Genomic DNA, 6,000 nt, shown 5'->3' on the forward strand with positions numbered 1-6,000 from the left:
TGGGGGTTCACATCCTGCCCATGACAGCATGTTAAAAGGCTGAGCACTGAATGACAGACATGCTCTCCCACACAAAGAGGCTGTGTGTGGAGTTTAGTAGGAAGGGTGGTCTTCAGTAAGCAGCTAGATCTATTCAGGAACCCCCACAAGTGCATTTGGGCCTGGTCTACCTTAAAGGTTAGATTGACCTAGCTATAGCAGTCACAAGTGTGAAAAATGCACCCCCCCCAAGCGACATCATTAAGCCAACCTAACCCCATTCTAGTCAATGGAAGAACTCTGTCAATCTAGTTACTGCTGCTCAGAGAAGTGGCTTAACTACAGCAATGGAAAACCCCCTCCATCACTCTAAAAAGCACCTCCAGCATGGCACTACAGCAGCACAGCTGTGCCTTCATAACACCCACAGCATAGATGGGGCTTTACTCTGCTGTAAGGCCCACGTAGCATTATGGATCCTATCAGCGTTTGTTCAGCCCAGTACATTTTCCCATAATGGGGGGGGGGGGGGGGGATGGGAACTGAAGTATTATTATGGTTTTAATCTAATGAATATTATTACCCTCTCAGTCCAGATGATATCTGTGCCTCCCACACTGAGACAATTTCTGTATGTCCCATGCTTCACAGGGTACAGATGTTAAAGGAAGGAAATAAACCCTGACAAGGGCCCTGCCCAGAAAACTTGGTTTTTAATAGTCTGTACACGCACATATGTTAGAGATGGAAAAGACTTCCATTGTTAGGGTTTCTCACCCATTGCACAGACCCCGACCCCCAGTCAATGTAGCAGTGGCCCCTACAGTAAATCTCCAGTTTTAAATTATTTGTGCAATAGGGCAGGAAAACCAACCTCTTCAACCCTGTCCCAAGTCATGCAGGAGTTCAGATGGAGCTGTTCTCAAAAGTGCCCTCATTCACACAGCGACTTCACTGTGGTAAGGGAACCTTTTCACGGGAGATGGGGATCAGACTAAATGCCTGATCTGAGGCCCCTAAAATGTTGAGGAAATTCAGCCCCAGATTAACATGTAACAGCTGGTTTGATCTCTATCACATGCTGAACTAAAACGTTGGGCCTGAATCACAAAGGCATGAAGTTCAGATCCAAACCCAAACTTTGTGGCTCAGGCCCACCTCTAACTTTAACTAGCAAACACTGCACATGGTTATTAAAAGTCTCCTCCAATCCCACTCTCTGCTCATGAGTCTGGGTTTGTAGCTGCATCTCAGCACCTTGGTCCCTTTCTGTTCTCTCCCCTCTGCCCCCCATCCCTGTGTTAAATGAGAACTGGATTCACCATGAACAATATGGAAAAAGGACCAAGAGCACATCCAAACAAACAGCTGAGCAGCTAATCTCACCAGCAAACCTTGAACCAAGAGATAAGCAAGACATAGGAGCAGCAGCTCTCCTGCAAGGACGCTGGCATGTTTGCTTAGCACTGACCTCCTTCACTAGCAAGAATTCTAAAACTGCACAGTGAATGGCAGGTCAATGGCACAACAAGGGATAGCCCAGCTGAGGGCTGACGCTGAGCTCATTATCCCCATCCCCCAAGGGAGCACTGCAGAGGCTGTGGAATCGGTGGATGGGGAGTAACTCCCCTCCAGCTAAACCACTGCCAGGGCTTGGAGAGAGAGAGAGTGTACTCAGGGATCAGCTGACAGCAGGGCATCACCTAATTTTGGACCTCTGAGGATAATATAAGAGAGGCAGTGTGTGGACACCTCCATCTGCAAAACTAGGACCAATCCCAAAAGTAAAATGTAGCGTTTGCAAAGTGACAGAGCTCACGCCCTAAACCTGGAAGACAGCGAAAGAGCTAGGGATAAAAACACAGCGTACTGCACATAGAATGGCTCTTAGCAGCATTGATTTGACTGTCCAGCAATTAGTGCCCTGTCTTGCCCAATCAGATTCAAGTCCTGGTAGGGTGACCAGACAGCAAATGTGAAAAATCGGGACGGGGTGGGAGGTAATAGGAGCCTATATAAGAAAAAGACCCAAAAAATCAGGACTGTCCCTATAAAATCAGGACATCTGGTCACCCTAAGTCCTGGCCCCAGCCTCTGCTCTGCTGAGTAGGCAGGCGCTGAGAGGGAAGCAGGCTTTCCACCACCGCACACGCCTAAAGCAGTGTCACGTTCTGCTGCTGCAGCACTTGCCCAGACAGTGCATGCAGCCCTCACAGTGCCTCTGCACATGCTGCGAAGGGGGGGTTGTTCCCTCCTCCCCCCAGCCTGCAATAAATCATGGCTACTTTAGATTCCTCAAGCACAGGACAAGGGACAAACCCACCCAATTTAGGGACTGCCCTACAAACGTTTGGGAGAGGTGGCAAGGTGACGTGGATTTCCTGACAGCAAAATTCAAAGCAGCGAGTAATCAAAGTGAAATCAGCACAAGGCTGAACGGACAAGAAATTACTTAATGGCATTGCAGCAGCTCTGAGCAGGAAGCACACTCAGCAGCATTTCCTGAATACCAAACCCAGGTACTTTGACCACCATTACAGCAGCCTGGGTCAGTTTCACTCCTTCTATGGGCATGTTCCTTAGGGCTCTGCTCCCCTGCTCACAAGTAAACATCAGAAAGAGGCAAGAACCCAACACAAACCCAAACACTATCTATGCTTCCCTTAGGCACAGGGTTTTCCTGCAAACACAAGTCTAATCAGAAAGCATTAACCCCAGTGCTGCCAACTTAAGAGACCCTGTCAAGGGCTGGTAGGCCTCAAATGAGGCCTACACTCTATTAGTTCATAGCCTCTCAAAAAGCAGGATTCTCATCTAGTTTAATGCCATGTGCAGCATCCCAAACATACCTGCAATTGCAAATACACTCATGTTCATGTCTTGGAACTAGGGGTTGGGGAGGGAACGATTGGGAGATTTTTAAAAAATTCCCTCCCCCTTTTAACTATCAGTAGCTAAAATCCCATGTGACTACATACTGTGTCCCTCCCAGCCTTGTAATTGGGTTGTTACACAATTGTGTAATTTTGTTGGGTTATAAATATTAAAAGGAGACCTGTGTATGGAACAATCATCTATCCGTGGGGTTATGAAATTGAAGAGAGTGTGGTCTCCATCCTACTGGACATGGAACTGGCTCCTTTATCTGCAGTGAGTCCCGGCGGGAGAGATTGGGTCTGGGAGCTAGATTCTACCATTCTACTGTCATGCTGATGGGAATAGGGCAGGTGTTCTGTGCCCTCATGGCTCGCAAGCAATGAGGGATTCTGAAATAGTAATGTCTTGAGAGAGGAGAGAGCTAGTGGACTGAGCTGGGAACCAGGAGCTGCTGAGTTCTAGTTCCAGCTCTTTTAGGGTATGTCTACACAGCCTACAGCAGCAAACCTCCAAACCCAGGTCAACAGACTCAGGTTCACACTGCCATGCTAAAAATAGCTGGAGAGAGGCTGCAGCTCAAGTCACAATTTAAAAGCACTGTCTACACAGTTATTGTTAGTGCAATAGTGTGAGCCAGAGCCTGTCAACCCAGGCTTGGAGGCTCACTGCATCACCTTGCCACAGGCCCTGCAGACAGAGCCCCAGTAGTCAAGTCTCTTCTCTAGCCTCAGTTTACCCATGTGGAAGCAGGGGACTGCTGACACTTACTTGCCTGCCACGAGACGGTGAGGGTGAATTAGCTAATACTGGTAAAGCACCATGAATGTTAGTTAAGCATTGCTTTTCCTCAGAAGGGTGTGCGCAGACACCATGGGCCAGGTACTGCCAATGAGGCAGCCACACATAGGCCTGTCTTATCCTTACCAATGAAGTCTGAGTAGAACAAATCCCACCAAGGTGGAGTGCCTTTGGCTAAGATACCATCCCCGAGAGAAACATGCCCAAATCCAGGGACAATGGGGGGTGGGAGGAGTTTGGTCTTCACTTGTAACTGACGTAGGAAAACCAGACCACCCGTGACATCTCAGCACAGCATTCCTCATTTATGAAAACCACAGCAGACACTCCCAGTGGCAGAGCACAGATAAGAGGGTCCCATGTCCACAGGTTCAAAGTCACCTTCCAAAATTCACCCTCCCTAACTCCAGATGAAAACTGCTTAGTCCACCTGCCCCATTCTGACTATTTCTATTACAGGGAAAGTATTGCAGTGGTGCAGCCTGAATCCATCTGTGTACTGCTCATGATCACCCAGCTCCAAACACACAAGTCTGACCCATACCGAACAAGTTGAACCTGAATAGAGCAAATGGAAATAATGTGCTATGGTGGTTAGGACAGACATCTAGGAGTCACAATATTTTGGTTGTATATGGCCAGATACTCGGGAATTGTGGGTGCTCAGCTTCCCTATAGGCACAGCTCTGACAGTGGTCAGCGCCTCCACAAATCAGGCTATTAAATTCTATGCATTCGTTTCCCCACTTGTAAAATGGGAATAGCCTTTATCTGCCTCATTGGTGTTCAAGGGTTTGAGATCTCCTGAGAAATGGTCCAAACAAAGGGGGAGCAGCACTTTTCCAACACTAGTGAAGAGACACCAACCAATGATTTATCACAATGCAAAGCCAGAAACAGACAGCACTGGTATTCTGCCCCATGTGACAAATCAACACTGTCAGAAACTGTCATTAATCCACCTAACCACCTTCGAAAGCATCCAGGTGAAGGTCTCCCCAGTGGTTCAAGTGGCCCAGCCAAGTCTCTAGTTTACAGCAGCAAATGCTTTTCAGTCACTCAAGGATTCTGCTGGCATGAGCGAAGAGGGCAATGCCACTGCACTTGGGATACAAACAGCCTTTGCTGGAACCTGCTGACTCCAGCTCCATATATTCCAAGCCCCTTGCTGCCCTGTTCAATCTTTCTGTCAGCGCAACCCTGGTTTGTTTTCCTTAAAGCTTCAGAATTGAAGGCAGCAGGAATGATGGAGATTTGTAATTTTCCAACTTGCTCTTGTGACCAGGGGCTGTGCCAAATAGGTCTAGGGATTTGCTTTGGACAGACTTAGGGTCCCATCCAGCAGCTCCCCCTCATTCCTCTTCCCCCCCACTTCTCCTGGAGCCCCTTCTTCCTTTCCCCACTGCCCCCTACTGCCTTCTTCTCCCTAATGCCTCCATTTCTCTTTTTCTTCCTCCTCTTGTTTTTGTCATTTCTCCTCTCCACTCATTCCTTGTTTACATACTGACTTTCCCATTCCTCTGCTGCTATGTAGACTCACCCTCATAATCAACCACCACCTTAGGTCACTCATTCAGCTGCCTCAAGTTCTGTCACGATCTCTAATACTGCAACAGAAAGTCATGGCCTTGTCCATGAGCTGTTCCTGAGCTGGTGCTAAACACACCTGCAGGCAGAAGCTAGCCCTCTGCTTTAATCACAGCTGCACTGGTGAGACTTTTCTGAGTTGAGCCCCGTGTCTGTCCTGTACGCATGTTGCGGAAGAGCTTAAACTGAGGTTTTCTTAGAAAGGAGGGAAACAGAATTATAATTCCCATGTGAAGTCAATGGACAGAGATTGGGTTATATAGCAATTCTGGGCCTAGGTCACCCTTGTGCCAGTGCAGAGCAACTAAGGGAAAGCAGTGAGTAAATCTGCGGTGTACCATGGGTGAGATCAGAATAAACTTTTCACACAAAGATCACATTGCCTCCCATGAAGAAAAGTGACAGCTGGTTAACACCACATTTCACAACAACTTAAAGCAACCAATAAAGCAACTACAAACTGCAGTTGGGTTTATTCTCCACTTCTCCTTCAGGAGAAATTTTGCTCTCAGATACTCACAAGGTATTCCTGGCAAAGGCTAGGATGAATGTAACTTCCTCTCTCATTTACGGTGCCCTCCACTTTTACAGGACATTAAGTACCAACTAGCTGCAGAGGCAGGTGTCATTTTGTGAGGCAAAGTCAATGCAGCATGATACAGGGAGACAGTACTCTTGTGACCACCACCACCACCATGGGTGAATTGAACTCTGGACCTCTAGACCTAAAATTGTGAGCTTTGATACTTGAGCTAAAGT

The sequence above is a fragment of the Natator depressus genome, chromosome 9, assembly GCF_965152275.1.
Source record: "Natator depressus isolate rNatDep1 chromosome 9, rNatDep2.hap1, whole genome shotgun sequence".
NCBI lineage: Eukaryota > Metazoa > Chordata > Testudines > Cheloniidae > Natator > Natator depressus.